This window comes from Aptenodytes patagonicus, chromosome 1, assembly GCF_965638725.1.
Source record: "Aptenodytes patagonicus chromosome 1, bAptPat1.pri.cur, whole genome shotgun sequence".
In the NCBI taxonomy this organism is placed as follows: Eukaryota; Metazoa; Chordata; class Aves; order Sphenisciformes; family Spheniscidae; genus Aptenodytes; species Aptenodytes patagonicus.
In genome coordinates this window covers 139,712,546-139,733,808 of record NC_134949.1, presented here as the reverse complement: position 1 = coordinate 139,733,808, position 21,263 = coordinate 139,712,546, and the positions used below count along the sequence as shown (strand labels likewise).

Genomic DNA, 21,263 nt, shown 5'->3' with positions numbered 1-21,263 from the left:
TTCAAGTTCCCAAACCTTCCCCTTTAAGACCCAGCTTTTAAATTGCTTATAACTTTAGCCAAATCTGTCAGGGCTGACTATTTTTTTTTTTTCTTCTCTCCACCCTCCCTATACTGGATGACTGCCTCAGCCTGATTGTTTTATGGATTTGCATGTGGTTTGGTTCTGACTCTTGTTTAATTCAAGCCAAAACAGTTAATTGTTGAGAAAGAAGAAAAAATTAAAAGGTTTCTTTTAAACACCTACAGTGCTGTTACAATATTTAATACGGAATGGAAGGATCACCTTTTAATGGTTATGCGTTTGGTCAAGTTTTCACAAATAATGGTAAAAACCTGGTGAGGTTTCATACACTTAAAAAAAATAAATAAAAAATTCCTGTTTGAATATGCTAATTGCTGCTTGGAATTTAGTAGTTAACCTGGATCCAAAGATGAAAAGCCTAAGGAGAGTAGAAAATCGATCTAACTTGATATGAAGACAGGGCTTAAGGTGTAGGATAACTATGTGGGGAGGGGAAGGAGAAGAGGGTGTTTGAGAACGAGGTAGGGATAGATTATTGAGAATGGGATAGAATAGAACAAAGTTGGGAGAAAAGGGTAGTAATTAGAGCCTCCTGGAATGCCAGATTCTGGAAGGGAGTCTCTTCAGTCTTCCTCCACTGTGAAGCCCGATGGCAAGGTACGTCTCTTATCCCTTTCTAGTGCTGTTTCTTCACAGAATCACAGACTTGTTGAGGTTGGAAGGGAAGTCTGGAGGTGATCTGGTCCAACCCCCCCTGCTCAAGCAGGGCCACCTACAGCCGGTTGCCCAGAACCATGTCCAGGTGGCTTTCAAGTATCTTCAAGGGTGGATACTCTGCAACCTCCTTGGGCTGCCTGTGCCAGGGCTTAGTCACCCTCACAGTGAAAAAGAGTTTCCTGATGTTCACATGGCACCTCCTGTGTTTCAGTTTGTGCCCATTGCCTCTGGTCCTGCTGCTGGGCACCTCTGAAAAGCTTCTTGTGAAAGCTCACTTTTCCGTGGGAGCGATGATTGTTTGAATGACAATGATATGTCTGGGGCAGTCAGAGGTTCTGATTAGCTTTTGAACTATCTATAAACATCACGCAAAATGACTTAATATGCTCTTCAAGTTTTTGCACACTGTCTGGAGAACCTACATAGAGGTATGCATGTGTGCATGTAGGCAAATTGTTAAAAATTACTAGAGTAGCAAAATAGAGTATTCAGTTATGAAATGAGAAAATTAATGTGCCTGTGGCTGCTTAATTTGTGGCCTACTATATTTGCTTTTCAATAATCATATGATTGCATACCCACACTGGACAGGAGTTAAAAAAAATGAAATATTAAATAACTGATTATTAAATGAGCATTGCACATTGTGCAGAGTGAGCAAAATGGTAAAGAAAACAGTATTTTACAGTGTTTGAACACTGATAGGAAAGCAAAGTTGTTTGCTTTCTCAGAGGCTCTGAGTGTCTTGATCACTGTATGGTATGAGCACTTGGTACAATTCTCTGATGTTGTGTTATACTTGGAAGGGTGGGTGCTCCCGTTTGACCAGACTTGAGCGGGCACAAAGTTTAAAATATTTTTTAGTATTTAGTATCTTCTTTTAGATATCTTAGCTTTTAGCATTTAGTTTAGTACTTCAGTACTTTTACTCTTCTTGAAATCAGTTGCAGCCATGAGTGTTGTACATGCTTGGAAAAACCTGCTTAAGCTATCAAGATGGGAACCCAGGGAAGAATGACAGAAGAGTTTTTCCATGCTGTACAGATTTTTTTGGTAGCATTTGTTTTATGGAGTTTCAGTGCAGTCCATTTGGAAATAACTAAATTTATTGACTTGTTTGTCATGTGCTAGAGCTTCTTGAACTTCATTCCAGAAACTTCCTGGCCATGTAACTGGCTAATTTGTGCTAACTTCCTTTGTTTATTAGAGGGTATGGTTAATTAGTGGGAGGGTGAAGATAACTTAATTTTTCTTAGATGATTTTCAGGAAATTTGGCTCAGGATGATTCATAATGCTCCAGTGTATTTATATCCTCCTACGAGTCTTAAATATTGAACTTAACATAAGAATATTCTACCTCAAGTACTAGAATAATGTTATCCCTTACACTAGGAAGGGAGGGATGGATACTGCATCTTCATGATAGTTACTTTGTAGACATGTATTCTTGTATAGATTTATGGGGATGCTGATCAATTGTTATGCTTTCTTTTTGCTTGCTTGCTCCAGTTCCCTCATCACTGTGCCTTAATGATCTATATTTAGTATCTGTAGGCATTGAATTAAACAGTACAGGGTAATGATATACCCAGATTTAAGTATGTGACATGGCAAACACATTTCTAGCTGTTAAAACTAAGTGTATTTACTGCTTTTTTAAAAGTACTTCCGTCTTTCTCAATCTTTGTTCAAGCTAATCAGTGTTGCATCGGAACACAAACATTAAATTTTTTTTTTTTTTAAACAACAGGTATGATTTTTACCATTGCAGTTATCATGCTACTAAAAAAAATTGTCATGCTACTAATCCGTTAATGACACAGTGGAGACTTAGTCACTTCAGTTAGATACAGAGTTAGAAGACAATCTTGAATGAATTTGTAGTGTTGAAATATTAAATGTTAACCTAGGCTGGGTTAAGAGGAGGTGTGTGAGGATCCATGTATTCTAGGTAGCTTGATCTGTGAATTGTCTTTGGTGACATGAGGCTGGGATTGTCATCTAGCAAGAGAAAATAGTGGCAGGATTCTGTAAAAGCTTTGGTCTTTTTGCTTGGAGTCATTGTATGAAAGAGCATTATTAATATGGCAACGTGAGATCCAGATGGCAAAGCTATTCCTGAGTGTTCCCTTGAGCCTGTGGTGATGGTGTCCTAAAGGGAGAGGAAAACTTTTTTTGGGGAAAAAAGTCTGCTATCTTCATTGTGTAAAATCCTCTGGACTAAAAAAAAAAAAAAATTATAGTGGTTTATTGCAAATGCTTTTGGAAATAGTATCTAATTTCAAAGAAGAAAGCCTAATAAGTGTGTGGGGATTTCTTCCATAATTTTTAAAAAATAATTATATACATATATTAAAACAAATAAAAATAAATTAGTGTAAAAACTTAAACTAGAAGAACTGCACTTTGAATCCTGAGTGGTAGAGGTGGTAGAAATAGGGATTTGTGATCAGCTCTGCATACTTGGATTTGCTGACAATTTTATATGTATCAGTAGCAGCTAGAATTGAGTATTTGATTGTATCCTAAAACATTTTTACTATTGTCTCGCAAATATTTGTGGACACCTTTATTTTTATTAGATTTGGTTTTCAATTCTGTGACCTTCTATAAACTCAAACAAAAAAGCCTAGTGTACTGTACAGGCTTCTATAACACTTACCTAAAGAAAAACAAATCCCCGCTCAAACACCATAAAATAATATTAGGGTGTTTTACTCTTTCAAACACATGCTGGGCTTACCATGGTAGAGACTGTTTTTTTTCACGATGAGGCCTTGGCCAACTTCTGTTATCTTCTCTCTGAGCGGGCTGACCCCTGCAAGTGCTGCTTTTACAACCCAACAAACTTATTTTTCTGTGTCTGCAAGGATCATAAATTTTTGTTAGATTTTCTCCTTTGAATCGGGATGAGTGCTTGTTAGGTGGGGATTTTTTTTTTTCCCCCCTTTAAGGAATAGATAATGTAGTCCTATGAGTTATTTTTGATGCTACATGGAAGTTTTCATATAGTAGAGCCCTGAAGTACTTTAAAGTATGTTAGGGAAAGGGGAGGGGAAATAACAAAGGTGAAGACATGAAAATAAAACATACCAAATTTATGTAGACAATACTTAAACAACCTCACCTGAAGAATCTACGTTACATTAACTGAGAGTTAATACTGATACTAATTAATTCTAATAAATAAACTTTGAAATAGCCTTGAAATGACTGGAAGAGTTATGTGTAGATTTGAATCAAAACCCACATGAACTGAAATCTGAGGGGAGTGATCAGTAGGGGATATGTTCCTTCATATGTTTTCTCATATAAAAAAATTGGAATATCAAAAGTTGTAAGGTCTTGGAACACTTTTTGCTTAGATGAAGTCAACAAGGACATATTGAAGTCACAATGGAATCTGTTGCTGATATTATTTTACGCCTTTTTGCCTGCACTGTACTGGCCTGACAGTCATTACGGCAGTCCAAAGCCAGTTATCTGTTGCTGTTTCATGTATAATGAGATTTTTGGGAGATTTGATTGAAAAGATACTCACAAAACAGCACGTGTTTACATATGGCATTTTTTCCCCTTCTGTGTTTGAATTCAGGATTGCTTTTTTGTGAAGACTTGTTCTTTTTTTAAAAGGTGCACTGCATACCTGTATGTATACTGAATACTTCTTTCCATGTACAGTATGTTAATGATTTGAAAAATACAGTCAAACCTTTTGTAACAGCAAAAATAAATTTTAAGCTGTACAAAATTAATATCAGCAAAGCACCTCAACATAAAATACTGTGCTATTTTCAAGAAAAATAAAATCTGTAGTATTATTGTATGACTAATGTCTAAAAGTAAATACCATATGTCTTGCAAAATATCATCTGTTCTCTTGAAAAGAAACTTTGTCAATGCCATTTGCTTACTGTACCTATTTAATTTAGTTGACTGTAGTCCCTCATTACAGTCATTGTTCTGGCTACTGATGAAGTTATTTTAGAGCACGATTTTTAAAAGTTCTTTTAAGTAGACAAAAGTATTACCTTAAAAAATTACTTTTTTTGGATTGAACAACATGAAAATACTAAAGGCAGGTTATTTTTCTTGGGCCTGGAGAAAGTACAGGCTTTATAAAATCTTGCGTGCGGAATTTCCAGTCATCCATTTCTGTTGTGGCTTATTCAGATGGATTGAGCTGTGAGTTCTGTGGAAAACTTGCTAGCAATGGGGGAACACCTGAGAAAGCACCCTACAACCTCCGTTGATCTTGTTTGATTATTCAACTCATCTGGGCCCTAGCTTCTCCTTCTGGAACATGTCTGTTGTGTACTGAACTAATTTAAACAGGAGAAACCAAGTAAGCACAGGGCTTTTTAGAATGGTAATTTTGGGGATTGACAAGCACCTTTCCTTTCTGCATCTTGATTTGCAGGCTTGGAGGGGTTCCCAGTCGACTACTGAGGTCTTACCTGAGTGCAAAAAAGCAGCTAATCAGCCAGAATGACCCTAAAGAAAATAGATGAGATCCCATTTCAGTTCACTGCAGGGAAGAAAAACCTGATTTTCCTTTAGAGATTTTTCAAGACTAATTGGGTGCCATTAGAGAAGCTTTTAAGAAGAGGAGATGGAATGGAACTTAGAAGTACTTTCATAGACTTCAGTTTTCTTAGCATAGGCATATTGTAATAGGTTGGTGTGATATTGGGAGATAGTGCCAACAACTAAAAAAAACAAACAAAAAACCAACAAACTTTGGGCAGCTGAATGAGCTTTTTGTTAAATGTAAACGTGTGAATACAAGTGTTCAGTACAGAAGCTCCCTTGAGACTGTTGAGTAATTATCTGCTCATCCTTGCATTCTTAAACTTGTTGATTTGGTTTGGGTTTTGTGTGGATTGTTTTCTTGTCATTACCGATTTGGCTGTAAATGTGATACGGGATTATATTTTTTGCTTCACATACTACAGTCAAAGCACTTCTGTCATCATGTTGTTCTAGCTTGTCTTGTTAGAAATGCTCTGCAATCCTAATAAGGATTATAGGCTAAGTCTGAGCAACCTGATTGAATGCCTTTGTCCCACTTTGAACAAGAGCAGACCAGGCATCTCCTCTGGTCCCTTCCAGCCAGAATTATTCTGTGATTCTAATCTGGTGCACCTCCTTCTTCGTAGCTCTGCTGCTCACTTCTGGAAACCAGTTTTTTTACAGAGTAGGGTGGGGTGTGGTTATTGGTATGCCATCCAGACATTCTCAAAGACACATGCTTCTTTACGTTTTATCTCCTGTTATTTTTCCTTATAATTATGTATACTATATAGTATGTATATATTTTTATAAATATGTATCTGTGTATATTAAAATATATACTGTATATATACGACAACTGGTGTATTTCTGGCTGCTAATACTTGGTTGATATATCTAGAGCTTCTTGCATCTTCTACTGTCTGACAAGTTATGTGGTGTCAAGCTTCAATTATGGGTGTTTAGAAGCTGGTTAGTAAATTGGTGAGTGCTTTCCAGTGAATTAAATTACATGTTATAAAGGTGAGCATTTTTAATTAAGGTAGTACGTTTGAGCGTAGCTGGTTTACACACTGATGCCAAATAACCTGTGAGTGTTGAAAAGCACGCTGATCTAAATTACTTGTTGAAAGAGAAGCTCAGTATAGATGTAGCTTTTCTGGAAGCCAAGCCTTTAGCAAATGTTGATTCCTTCCCTCCAGCTGTAAAAACTCAGCTAAGAGTTTTCTACTCTTTTCAGATCAGGCGAGCTGTTGAAGCTCAGTATTGTGGTTACAAGCATGAGCATAGATACTTGTTTTACTCCCAGACGAAGATGTCCTTGGCAGATTGACACTTCTCTGGTGTGGTCTCACTGCTGTTTTTCCTTTTCTTGTATCTACCTGTGCAAAGAACTAGAAGGACTTTCCTGGTTTGCTGTGGGGAAAATGTGCGTGGCTATCTTACTGAAATGATGGATTGTTATCTGTTGTGCCCTAATGACATGAGTAGCTCTAAAGGTGCTGTAAAACTCTACTACTGTTGTACTCCCACCACCCAAAACCTCTGTTTATATTTCACTTTTAAAGTAATTTACTTGGGGGAATATTAAGATTGTATGGCTCCTCTGAGCTAGGTTTCTGAAGCTAGTTTTCCTTGCTGCAGCAACTCTTTTTGATAAGGAGGTTAGAGCCCTAGTAGGATGTTGGGACTGAGACCCTGGGTGTCTAGTGAAGAAGGCAGTGGAGAGGACTAGAGCCTTGTGCTCCTATTTCCTGTTGTCTTGGGTGGTTATGTGAAAGTTAATGGGTTGGTGTTAATTGAAGGCTTGTCAAGGTTTTGGCTTCCTTTCTGTGTGGAATTTAATAGACATTAGAGCCTCTAGTGACACAGCTGTGCTTTGCTCTTCAGGTCTCGGTGGTCTCTTGCTGATTTATGTGCAGTGCTGGTGTAACGCTCTTCATGAGAAGATTTTTTTGAGGACGAAAAATATCACCTCAAAAACTGACTTGGATTAGATCTAAAAGAAAAACTGAAGTAATCTTGGTTTTGGTTTTTTTTTTTTTAGTTTGTACTTGAAGCTCTGAGTGAGGAGAAATGGTGTTTTGAGATCAACATGGTCATATACTTCGGCGGGGCATGGGTGCTGGGGTCCTTACTCTTGTCAGTAGGTAGCTTACTAGTGAGGATAGTGAATGCTGTAGTTCTATGCCTGTGAATGAACTGGAACACACCACCAGTGGCCGATGCTTTATACGTGGTGGCTTTGGTTTGTAGACTTTTCCTAAGTAGCTTATATAATGTTACTATAAAGAATATTTAAATACTAGACAGAGTTGACTTCTCATGGCAGTAGATTTTCTTTAAAATATTCTTGATATCTTTAAATATTGTATAAATGTTATTGGGGAAAATCTTCATTTTTAGTTTAGTATAAATCTTACCATCACAAAACTTATTTTTAACTAATTAGGTTAGAAATGAAAATAAATCAGGCTTTATGTATTAAAAGCACGTATTCCTTGCCAAATTCAAACTGGCACATTCTGTGTCCAAACAGTTTACATAAACTAAGCTGGATAAATTTAAATCAGGCAAAGAACTGCTAAAAGGACATCAATTAAATTAGCTCTGGGTTTTTGTATGAATTACATTTGCTTAGTTGGGCACTTGACAGTACCTCTTACAACTAAAGTGTTGTATTATGCCTAAACTTTTAGTCTCTTAAATTCTTGAACTTTGAAACTTTAATGGATTGCCTCTTTAATTGGATGCTTGAGACAGGGTTAAATACTATTTCTCCTTTTTATTTTTACTTAACATTCATTTGAGCATGTTTGCTAAGGAAGTAGGCACAAGTTTACAAACAGCTTTGAGGAGAGCTTGCCTGTGTACAGTGTGTCTGGGGAGGGGATTTCCCTTTTCTCATACAAAAGAAAAGGATGCAAACTATTTTTGATGGCACAGTGCATTTAAAAAGTGGGTGAAGATAAGAAACCTTTTACTTCTGCTTTTGGAATCAAGTATTGCAAGATCTCGTCGCTTCAGGTTTTTGGGTACAAATATATTTGTCTTCCTAATAATGACATTTGACATTCTGTTTTTTAACTATTAATAAAACTATATACTCAACATAAATTAACATAACCTTACTTAGAAAAAGTCCATCAGCACTTCTTTCAGCAGACTTAAAATAGTTGCTTTTGTTTGCAGTATGAATATCTGTGAATCTTGGATTAAATATTTTGCGAACCTTTTTCTTGTGTGATGGATGTATGTGTTAATGTGTGCTGGGGAGTCTTTCAGAATGCCTGAAGTTAACCACGTTCCATGTTCTATTTCTAGTGTTACTTAGCTGCTGCTGCTGCTTACAGGCCGAATTAGAAGTAAGATCATTGCATTTCACCACCACTGGGGCTAAGGATACAAAATTATTTAAGTTCTCAGTTGGCCAAGTTCTCAACTTGCCAATAAACAAGTCTCTAATAGTTGGAAAATGTGCTGATGGATTCCTCCCCCCCTACCCCCAATTAATTGAACTTCAAGAGCTAGAATATATTTCTGAAGTGAATTGAAAGCTTATTATTGGAGCAGATTCAAGTACTATAAGGAGAAGTTCTTCTAAGGGAACAAAAAAAAAGAAGGCTTGCTTTTACATAAGAAAAGGGCTGATACCTCCTCCTCACACCCCCAAACAAGATGAGAATGGTATTAGATTTTGCATCTCTGTTTTTAATTGCAAATTAATAAAAATGGCAGTATAATCTGCTTTCACATCTCAGGGCAATAATGACAGACTTCATATTCTGAGAAATTGCCTCGTTTAGTGCTGGAGACAGTTGACGTTTTCCTTACAGTTGTCTTCATTAAAGTGAATATTGTTCTCCAATATACTGGGCAAATCTCTTACCTGCTACTCAGATTCTAGCAGATCGTGGTGTGATCCGCGTATCTGTTACACCCTCATGCAGGTACAGTTCCTTTGTTAATTCATAAGCTGCTCTCTTTACAGGTTTGTAAATGTATAATTTCTTCAGTCCGAAGTGTTGCTTTATTTTACAAGTGTTTTCTGCATACAGCTTTCAGAAAGCAGTTGTCTGTATCAGTCTTCCAGTCCACAGATGTGTGTGGGATCTGGTTTTCTCTTGGTTTTCTTGGTGCTTTTTCTGCACTGAAAAAGTATCATTTATTACTGTAATGGCTTAGCCTTTTATAGCAGATCTTCCAACCATGGAGGAAGATATCCATCAGGCCCTTTCTTCGTTCTTGTAGAGTTCAACTTGTGAACTTATACTAAAAATATGAAATAAATAATCTTTTTCTTGCTTGGGCAACTTGGGATCTGTTTAAAAGTGCTAAAAAGAGAGTAAGTTTTGATTTGGAGGAAGCTGTTGGCTTATGTATGATACATTTCTAGAAAGTAGAGTAAAAGAGGTAATGCAATTTATTCACATTCATTTTCAATAAAGAAAAGAAAGGTGGTTGTTTGGCTGAAGTTCTAAGAAAATAAATTTACTGGAAGGAGGAATTTGTCCCCTGTCATTAGAAGTAGGTGCATGCACATGTACATTTCTCTGTGTGTGCATATATATGTAGAGATTAAAAACCCCAACATTAACTTTGTATGTCTGTATAGCTACTTGTGGGTGTATTTGCGAGGGGTTTTGGCCATTGGTTTGCATGAGAACCAGTTACAAAACTTGCCAGTCATATTTCTAGGAACAAATTGGCCAAACCCTCATTTTGTCAAGCTGAGTGAAGTGTAATCATGTTTTCAATCAAAAAAAAAAAAAAAAAAAGCCCCAACAGAAGTATAATATGCTATTCTAGGGAGGTGGGGTGGTTGCGGGATTTTAAACAAGGGGACAAAGCAAATGAAAGAAAAGCATATTTAGATTGGACCACTGTTTGGACTAAAAGACCCATGATGGCAAGAGATGTTGCATTATAACTTTTTCTTGTTGAATTTCTTGAAAAAGGCAAAGCTATTGCATACTCCCCCCAATGACAGCAGTGACAGTCTTCAAAAGTAAATCTATAAACGAGTTGATAATTTTTACTCCCTCTTTTTTTTTTTTCCCCTCCCTTAAATTAGCATGTTGGACTGTTTTATCTTCCTCCTTGTGAAGTTAACTGTTAGTTTTCTTCCAGATGAAGTCACTTAAAGGTATTGTTGTAAATTCTTCTGCAAGCAGGGTAAGGGAGAAGAATAACACTAATCAGGTAACACTTGACTAAAATTTTGAAATTTTACTAAATATGAAAACTGTTATTACTCTTTATATTTTTTCTGTATACTGGCTTTCTGCAAAAAAAAGAGTACATATCCATAAGGTGACAATAACAAATTTTGTGTCCATTTTACATTGCAGGCAGCTAATTAGGTTTATTCTTTTAAAATAATAAGAAAGCAGGCAGGGAATATAGCCTATTTTTTACCGTTTTTCAGGATTAACAATGGAGCAGAGAAGGTGGCTTCTAAAGTTGGGTACTTGATGCAAATTCATTCTCTTGCATAAGCTACAGAGCAATAGAACATAACACTGTCATTAAAACTGACTCATAGCATTCAACAGAAGGTGTGTTTCAAGCTTTAAAAGTGCTAAGAGAATTACTGCTGTCTAGTAAATACTTTGCAGCGGGAAAAAATACTTTAGCTGTGATTTCTTGCAAAACGCTGTTGTGCAAATTGTCTTGAAAGTATTTGGCTTTTTTTAAAAAATCTGAGCACGCAAGCAGAGAAATGGAGTTATTCTAACTACTAAGTATTTTGATCAGTTGAAAAATGGATGCAATTAGACTGTGAAATGCATTTAACATCTGTGTTTGAAATTCCAGGTCAGGATGGAGCCTCTTATATTACTTGATTGTCTTTTAGTTCTGTTTATTGGGGGTGGGAGGGATGTCTCTTATACATTACAAAAATTTTGCTCTAGCAGTAGGTATTCAGTTCTGTAAATTGGTGTTTTGGTGGGTTGGGTTTGGTTGGGTTGGGGTTTTTGAGATATGAGTAGATGGGAGTAGGAAATGCATATCTAGCACCACAAGAGGCGTAAGTGTTAAACTTGCATTTAAATTGGTTTCGTATGCAGCCTGAGCAGCAAAGAAAGTGGTATAATCTGAAGATTACAAGAATTATTTCTGACTTTTTGTCTGAGTAAATAGCATATCCCCTATTCTACCTGGGTTACAGAGGAAAGCGGAGATTACTCTTCCGATGTTAGAAAGGCACAAAGAGAATGTTAGTGGAAAGGAATAATATGATGTGGTTAAAACTGTAATCTTACATGTTGTCTCCCTACCTGTTGGGCAGTGGCTTCTTTGGTCGCGTGTGCTGGGTTAGGCACAGGGTCAGTGTGCTGCTGCTTTGTGATTACTGCCTGTGGTGGATGATGAAATGTCTCGATATGTGCCCATTCAGTTCTAGTTTCTTGATGACCAATATTTAGGCCTGCCATTATATGTATATGGTTTTGTACAACTTGCTTACCACAAACAAGAGACAGCTGTTTCATCTTTTTGATTTGAAGAGTCTTTCACCTCGGAAGCTCCTTAGCAGCCTCTGTCACTAGGTATAACTGAACTTCGGGAAGTTCTTTTTAATCCTCTGAGACATGGTATGCCCCTATACTGTTGCCAGCCCTTATTTTCTAAGGTTTTTTTACTTTCCTTTTACGGGAAATAATAATGGTTTGCTGGGAGTAGACTTTTGTGTTCAGATCTCCCAAATTACTTCTGTTTCCCTTAATGTTACAAGATTATTTGTACAAGAAGTAACTAGATATATTAGAAACAGGAAAGTCAGTTATGCAAATATTGACTTTTGGGTGCTGCAAGTCTGTATTTTTTTGTAAGCTAATATAAATCTCAAATCTCATGATGAAGTCATTGCTCATGCCTGAAGCATCTTCTCCTTTTTGTTTTTTGTTTTCCTCTTTTCTTTCATTCCAGAACTTCCTGATATGCCAGCCTTTCACTGTCTTCTTCCATGACTCCCTAGAGTAACTTCCCTTCTTCCCTCACCCACCCACCCTTCGTGCCCTTTGCCAGGGGCATTGCCTTCCCTCTTTTTTCCCTTCTTCCTCCCTCCACCCTCCCCACTCTATAATTAAATTTAGAAGGCTCAAAGGATAGAGAAACGTGTGAAGGATGAAAATCAGGATTATGAGCTTTTTCTTATTACCTTTTCTTCGGTAGGCCTGCCAACACTGTTTACTGTTTAGATGCATCTCCCTTTTCTCAAAACCTGTTTTTCAGGTCCTCTTCTGGGTCACTTACATGTCCAGACGTGTTTTTGCTGCCACGGGAATCTCCCATGCAAGAAGCCATCAGCATGCCAGAGGGAAGCTCTATTGGCACTTGTGAAGCAGCCTGCCTGGGAGAAAGGCCATGCACCTGCCACTTCCTATTTACATTTATATATTTTTTCCATTGATACATAACCTTCTAATTTTGGATGATTCTTCAATTTAGCTTATAGTGACTAACTTGTAAATACTAGTCTTTTGCTTCTTTTTTTGAGGTAGCTTACGCCTTTCAGTAGAAAACTCTTCTGTTTAGGGACATTTTTGCCAGAATAATAATGTTGACTAGGGCTGTGGCATTCTTTCATTGGGCTTTTATTTTAAATACTGAACTTTTTGACAAAAATGCTAGTTAAGCACGGTTGGTTGGATATGTATGTTTTGCCAGTATATTGATGGTGGTGGATGAAGGTATAGAACAAGTACAGGCTGCGTTTGTGTTAAGGAAGTTTGTCTGAACATTCATACTTTTAGTTATGAGGATAGTTTTCATGTTATGTGAGATTTAATATATCTTTTTTGTTGTTTTAACTATTAAATGGAAACCACTAGGCTGAAATTTCAAGAGAAGCTATTACTTTATTTTTTGTAGTCATTATGGAGGCTGGCATTGAAACAGTGTTGTTTATTATTAAAAAAAAAAAAATTATTACCACATCCTGTTCCCAGAGATGAATCAAATTGCTTCCTAATGTTTTTGAAGTTTTTTCCTGAGTCATCTGGTGAGACTTGCATTTACCTTAAGACTCATATTTTACCACAGCAATTCTGTTCATGCAAAGAACCAGTACCATAGCATGGTTTCAAACATTGTCTTTATAACTTTTTTTTATAACAACACCCAGAGGCCTTCAACATAGTAAAAAAGTTTCCTTATCAAAGAGCTTATCATGTAATTAAAGACAAGACCCAAGAATGCATCTAACATTTGAAATTAACAGGAGAGGAAAAGTGAACATCATAAGCGATTACAAGTCTTTGCAATTAGGTTTCATAATAGGGGTTTTGGAGTCCTTTAAGTTTGAGGAATAAAATAATAATCAGAATCTCATCTGTTCTAATATAGAATTAGAGATACCAAGTTTAGAAATGGCAAATAATTTTTCCACCGTAGCTTAAATTCATAGTGTAAGGGGGAAGGGTATACAGGGGGAAGTATTCTATGAATTTCAGTAGTTTTCTCAAACAGTCTCTTTAAGGGAGTAAGTCTCTCCAGTGCTCCAAGCCCTGTTGGAGGGTTCATATTCAGCTTTGCTGTGATCCACCTCAATCCCTGGATAATATGTACAGGATGGCAGACTGTCTGCCTTTATAATTATGTTGCTAGTTTCTCAGTTTCCCTTCATCTTTATTGAAGGTAGTTCTTCTACTGGTTTCCTCATAGCAGAACTGCCCCCTGTGTTGTAACATACTAATACAAGTATGTGCCTTCCAACCTAGAGTTCACTTGCAACTTTGCGATTTGAAGTACAATGGTGGCTCACTTGCTTCTTTCTGAAAAAGAACTTCTGCTTTAGCTAATGCCCTAGTTGTTTTAAATCCACAACCACTAGATTTTATAATTTTTAAGCTGCCAAGCTCTGAACTATCCTGATTGTAGTAATTTTATTTCATGCTGTAAGAGATGAAAGTGGATCTTTTAATCATTGAAGAGATTTTTGAGTACAAATATTCAAAAGCAGGTAAGAATCACAACAGCCTGTTTTGCCCACCACCACCCAGTTTCACTATAATTTCAATAGAGCTTAGATTTGGTGTTTAGGTAAAACAAATGGTACATGAATGAATGTGAATAAGTGTTGCTCCCAGCGTGTTTTTTCTTGTATACAGATGACCTTTTCATTAGTATCCATTCACTGATGCAGTTAGCAGTGGTGGAGATAAGCATATGATCTTGTGCAAAAGATAATATTCTGGTCTTCGTTACTTTTGCCTGACTATTTTCTAGTTGATTTTTGCTGCTTTTAGATGAGATCACTGAATTAAATTTGTGGTTTTGTTTCTGTATTTTTTTTTTCTCCACTGGAAAGCTGTTTGCACATTTTGCAAATTGACTTGGTCACCTTAATACATCTTCCAAATATGTTTGCAGTAATTTACATAGCAGACTGAAGTTCCCCCTACCTGAAGGTGTGCTAGGTGGCTCAGCATGAGGGCATCTGTCGTAACAGCACAAGTTGATTGCTCTGTTGCTGTACTTTCTCTGCAGTGGGATTGCACTGAACACAAAGTTTATCTCAGGGTTTTCAGTTTAATCTTAGGAGTCCTCACTAGGATTGCCCTTGGTACCTGATACATTGCTGCTGCTGCTTCTGTGGCGCTGCATTCTGGAAGACTCAAAAGTTTCATCCTCTGTTTCAAGGAAGCTTATGTTAATTGAGAGAGGAATTGTTGGGATTTTTTTTTATTTTTTCTTCTTTATCTGGAATGTGGATCTTTTTTATTGAACTTCAGCTTATTACAATGGTCATAAGGTCTTTATGCAGTCTGAGCCACTTTGGAGATTAGTCTTCTTGACTTGGGTTATGCTTAATTGATTTAGTCACCTGTGTAAGTTTAACAGGTTTTTTCAACTAGAAACTGCAGCAAAACTCACCTTTTTATTTCAACATGGTTAGTGTTCAGTCACTCTGATAATAGGCATCATAATAAAACAATTCTATAAAGTGTTAAGCACATTCAGATATTTTCGGTATTAATTGTACTCGCAGTTATCTCTGAAATCTGTAAAACTGGAGCAAATGTCTTGTAATACTTTCACACATTGAAATAGTAGCAATATCTTCAAATTCAGATGAAACTTCATATGGAGAGATGTTTCTATAGGTTTCAATTTCTTCGAGTTTTTTGAAGCAAGCTGTTTTGAGGTTGATGGAGTTAGAGAGTCTTTTTCTAACTAAAGGAAAAAAGCAAACCCAAACAAAAAAAAAACCACCACCAAACAACCCAACACTCCCCCCAAAGACCCCCACTGTACACTGTTTGCCCACCATGTGGTTTAATCACTGGTAATGACTTTTGTGAAAGAAGAACCAATAATGAAAAGCCTTTGAGTTGTTTCTTTAAATGTTTCCTGCACATGTGCTTGCATACTAATGTGAATTTATTCTTGAAATGACCTGTCTTTGGGTGTTAGGACAGTTAGTAATTGAGTGGCTTCTTTTTGTCCTTTATTGAAAACTTTTGATGGCATTCTTTGCAAGGTTAACTTTGTAAAAGATGGATCAGTATTATTTAAATAAAATGCCTCTGACTGTCTGGAAAACACATCAAGAAGAAATGATAAATAATTTTATAGTGTAATTAGAATATAATTCTGTTCATTTGCATGTATTGTATTTTCTTATTAATTTAGTATTAAACTTTGGGGGGCTCGCCCCTCATATTTTTGTTTGTTCCATATCTCTGGTATGTCCTTTTAAAGGAAAAAGTGATTTCTTGGGGTTTTTTCTTTTTACTTAAGATACTGAACTAGTAATCTGTATTTAATGACATGTTTGAAGATTACAAGGAAGAGTAGTCATTGTGGTTATTTTGATCTGCATTAGAATGCCCGCAGAATTTAGTTTCAGTGTTCATTTGCTATTTATAAATACTTTATATTCACCTTTTCTGTTCTCTTTATGAGAAAGCTCCATCCCAGCCAAAGCCAGTGCAGAGAGGAACATCTGACTTTTAGAATGTGAATGGGAGTTATTTTTAGAACAATGAAGACAAAACTGGGTTGGTAGGAGGGAGAAAGTTTGTCAGATTAAAAGAATTTTTGGTCTTTTTTTGTTAGGAGACAGTCTTTTTAAACTGCCAGTATGCTTTGTGTGTGCACATATGAAAGATTTGGTGGCTGATCCAGTTAGGAATGCATCAGAGGACTTTTTTCTAAGTGGCCAGGTCTTCTGCATCTGTTGTTTTGTCTGCTGACAGCAGGGTGGTATAGGATTGCTGGTACAGAGTTAGTGGTTGCTGCCATTGTGGAGAGGAACCTAGCAGTGGCTTTTTGACAGTAGGCTGCCAGAGAATAGAGGGACCAGAAAGCATGATGGAAGAACTCGAGAGGCCCCTTCTTTCCACAAATACCCTGCTGAGCTCAAACTTTAGAGCAGTCCTTCAATTGACTGGCTGCTCAGTGCTTCTAATGTGTTCCCTTTTTTTGTGGTTAAGGAGGCAGACTTGTATGCTCAAAACTTTTTTCTTTTTTTTTAATTCTAAGTATGAATCTTCAAACGTAAATGTGGAATTGAGTCACAAAGTGAGTCCTAATGTGTAACTCTTTGAAAATAGTAGCCTTTTTTGGTAATTATTAAAGATGAAAAAGCTGTGCCTGTAATATTTTATAGCCTGGGGATTTAAAGTCCATGGCAGATTGTCAAAGATAACATCGGACTAAATAGTGAGCAACGTGACGAATATAGGATATTATTGGACGCTGGTGTTCTGGGAAGAGAGAAGGAAAGATTAAAATGAAAGAACCAACTTCTAAGGAGACCACTACAAATACTATGTCAGATAAAGAAATATTAGCTTCTTCTACAGGAAGATATTCTATTATGAAATAAGATGTTCTTTTATCTAAAAAAATATATATTACTTTTTTTCCTTGCCCCCCTTGCCTAATGGTGTCTCAGTAAGCAGAAGTGTGCTTTTACTTCAACTACAATGTTGGGCACTTCCATTTGATAGAAGTGAATGCAAAAGCATCAGGCTCCTTCTGCCAGATGGAACTGCAAAGGCTTTGGATTTAACAGGTTGCTGTTGAGAGTGTTATTCTCTGTACTGTGGTTGCTTTTCTTCAGAGCTGCTACAGGTATGGCGAAGTCTGCCCAGCATGCGTAAGGACCAGCATAAACTGCGTAAGAAGCCGTCACACCCACAATAGACGTATTTAAGGTTCTTATCGGAGAGGAAGACTAAAATGGAAGCAAAATTGTCTTTCCTGTCCTTCTGTTATGACTCATGGGAGCTGCTTTTGTGCTCAACACTTTGATAATCAGTCTGCTTATTTGTCGCTATGGTCTTAGAAGCATCCTGCTAAGCACCCACTCTTTTGAGTTGGCCACAGCTGTTAGAGAAGCTCATAGATCCTGCGTTTTAACTCTGAGAAGTGAATTTAGTTCATATATCCAGGATGAGCTAAATTTATTTTTTAATCTGTACTTGCATACAAAAGGAAGAGCATGCACAGAACAAGATAAAGCAAACTAAATTGTTATTGGTGCCCTGGTCTTCAAGCTCAGTTTTCCTTTAGGAATTTAACCAAACAGGTATCTTTAATAGTTGGGAGCTGATTCAACCCTTTTCCTAGTTGTGCGCTTGCTGTGGGATGGGAACTTTGTTCAGGTTCTTCCCCTCTGCACCCCCGGCCCTGCTGCCATGGAGGCATGCTGCCTTTTAGGCCAGTTATGCGACGATGACTTCCTTGATGTATAACTCATCCAGATGAGCTTGCAGTTTTCAGCTATTTAAAAAAAAAAAAAAAAAGAAAAAGAAAAAAGCAAAAACACTCCTCCAAAAACCAACAACAGTGAAGGCAAGTTCCAATGATGATATTAGCAATGTCAATAAAAAGCTTGCTGGAGCTGAATTTTAAAACCTGTGAGCTTGTGCAAGCAACCTTGGTGTTTTGCTTTTACATAATTTGTTCAAGTTTGACAGTTTTCTAAATCTTGTATTTATTTTCACCAGCTGTTCTTTTCATTCCTAATTTTTTTTTTTATGAGCAGAGGAGGATAGATTGAAGCTTAGAGTATGAAAAATGGCTTGCATAATTGCAAGTTCTTGTTGCTTTTTATCTCCTCTTCAGCTTTTTCTTTTTTTCAACTTCCACATTGTGGGTTTCTTCATATTATGAAATCTTGATAGCTCTTCCTCCAGAACCTTGTCCCATTAGAAGGTCTACTGTCCCTCCATAAAACGGGAAAACAACAAGTGGTAGATTTTTCCAAATGCAGGAGTGAGATTGGCAAAACTTCGCTAGCAATATGACTATTTTTTTTCTCTCCATTCTTAAAGTCAGGCTATTACTACTAGCTTCCTCCTCACAGCTGTTCAAATACTGACTTGGTTCTTCCTGATCTGTAATTCCTCTTAATACTCTTGGATCAATAAATCTGAAAAATTTCTCCAACTGTTTTCTTAACCCTGTCACTTGTATATTCTGCTATAACACTGAATCAGGTGCTTGTAACTTTAATTAGGGTTTTCCTGGAAAATCTCAAGAAATAGAACTACATATATAAAGAGGAGGAGAAGGAAGAGGTGCTGTAGTAGTGATACATCATGACTAACAGAGGTGGTTAATGCTTCGTTTCATGTGTGTACCTTGTAAAACAGAAGACGTGCCAGGGTTTGGATTGATGGGTAACCATCAAAGACAGATACTTACATGGTATAAGTTCTTTACATCTGTTTACTGACCTGCTGTTTTGTTAGCGAGCAGATGAAAATGTACCCAGCCTCTAGAAATTCCTAGTTATATCTTCTCAGTGAGTAAAAATAATAAACAAATACATAAAAAGATTAAGTTTACTTCTTGTTCTAGGAGAGCAAGAGGGGTGTATTACCTACTGGCAAGAAGCTTGTTTAAAAGCTAATGGATGACTTTGAAGTCAATTAGAAGTTTGTAACTGACTTCAGCAGGGTGCAAATTGTGTTCTGTTTTGATGTATGAAATGAACTGTATACTTGATATACGATATACTGATACACAAATCTGTGTATTCCTAGAACAGTTTTTTTATTTCTCCCGATTTTGTGAAGTCAAATGTCTACCTCAAGTTTTTTATAATTCTCACTAAATGTCTCTACTAACTATGTAAAGAGTGCTCCCCCCCGCTATTGATGATTATGAAATAATGAATAGCATTTTTATTCAGGATTGAGGCCTTGGAGTGAGTGGTTAAGTTGGATGATTTTGGGTGATGCTCTAGAATTCTTAATGGTCGTGAAGGGAAAAGGAATTGGGGAAGAGCTGGGGTTTTTCCCCACTGTTTTAATTTAAATGCAAATGATGAGGTACCATAATGCTGTAATAGTCTGTGTGTTCATTCCCAGAATGTTTATACAGTTTTTGGTTTTTACATATAAGCCTTACACACTATTGCAAAACAACTACGTTTGTATTAAAATCTCACACTGTTATAGTTCTGGATTAAGTGAAACTAATTTGTTGTTCTTCATTTCACGATGTTTCATTTTGCTGAATTGGCTCTGTGTTTTGTAGAACGCCATGGTAACATTGAGACCATCTCAGAGATCTGTTGGTTTAATTCGTAAATTGTTGATGTGCTGTGAATCTGGCTGCCTCAAAGGGATGTTAGGAGAATGAGTGCTATTTTCCTTCTGAGAACCTCTGAGAGGTAAAGAATGGCCTTATTTCCTCTTCTGCAAGGTTTATCATTCTAGCCAGCAGGCAACTTATTAAAACAGACCTATATGGTGCTAAGTGCAAAGAACAAAATTGTGGATGCTATTAATAAGGTTTTCCTTGCTATTTCCAGTGTTCAGCTTGAAAGAATCTAGCCTGTCTTCGCTAAGTTACAGAATAATGTAATTCTTGCTATGGACAACTTTCTTGAAATTACTTTTTTGGTTAAAACTTCTAGATTTTATTTTTTCTTTATTTTTATTGTTACAGTTACTCACTCTGCTATTCACAAGACTCTGTGTCGTTCATAGATTTTGACTTCATGTTACCAGATTCCCTGCAAGAATCAGTGATTTTAAAAACAGTCTTAAGGCCAGTGCCTTTCCAAAAGCAGAAAAATCCCAGAAAGTTCAGTAGGTGCTGCCACTGAGCAAGTACTTTTAGCAGTTTCTTTTCAGTCTTGCAGGAGCTTTTGAAGGCAAAGATCTCAAACAAGTATATACATCTTGTCTAGGGACTAGATGGGTCTAGGTAGTCTGAGTTCACTAATGTTGCAGGAGAGAACTAGTTTGAATTACTGCCCTGCTTGAGGAGATGTGGCAAAAGAGCTGGGGCAAAAAGCGTTTGGGTATGAATCCATACTACTGCTGCATGCCACTTGTCTTTTCATTAGCTCTCCTTTTCATTTCAAGATTAGGTTCTTATGAAGTGCTCTTGGCAGAGTTGTGCACGAAGACGACTCTCGAGCTAGCACAGAAGAGATGGGTCACTGAAGTGCAGTTTTCTTTTGGGAGTCCCCCTGTATGTGCATCTATATTACCTTTGCTGTCAGTCATGATGCACTTTGAGGAGAATTTGAGGAGCTGGTTTGTGTGTTTCTTTGGGCCAGTCGAAGTGTATCACTGATGGCGAATGAACATCGATAAGTGAGTTGACAGGCTTTTACCTTTAGGGAATTACATGTGAATGCTGCTCTAGGTGCCATGCGTCCGGGAGCACCAGTGTAACAAGCGAATCAGCTTTCTGTGGCTCTTACTTTTAATGAAGTGAAAAGGGAAACTGCATGATTGGTGGGGAGAGGAAGATGTGTAGTACTGAATTTCAGAAAGGAAGGTCAGCTGCTTGCAAGTCTAACCTTTATTTCCCCCAAAAAAAGAGGATACGTACTGAATACACTTGTAGAAGTCTTAAAAATAGAAAAATAAAAATAGTGGATCACAAGCTGCAGGCCTGTATAGCTTTAAGTAGTTTATGAGAAATTTAGAAATTATGAATGAGGGAAAGAGGAAACTGCATCTAAATTTCTTGTTGAGTTTTTGATACATTATCTCATAAGCTGCTTCACTGTTTTGTCATAGATCCAAAA

General features: G+C 37.0%; 1 protein-coding gene across 5 annotated transcripts in view; it reads left to right on the top strand.

The window, feature by feature from the left end:
* Positions 1-21,263, top strand: part of CDKL5 (cyclin dependent kinase like 5) — a 135,141-nt gene that overhangs the window by 25,834 nt on the left and 88,044 nt on the right. The window contains exon 1 of one of the 5 annotated variants that reach the window (XM_076356801.1): positions 19,770-19,889. The exons of the other annotated variants lie outside the window; for them this stretch is intronic. The gene's annotated coding sequence lies outside the window, so the exon portion shown is untranslated. Of the gene's footprint in view, positions 1-19,769; positions 19,890-21,263 lie in introns of those variants that run through there. 5 annotated transcript variants of the gene reach the window in all.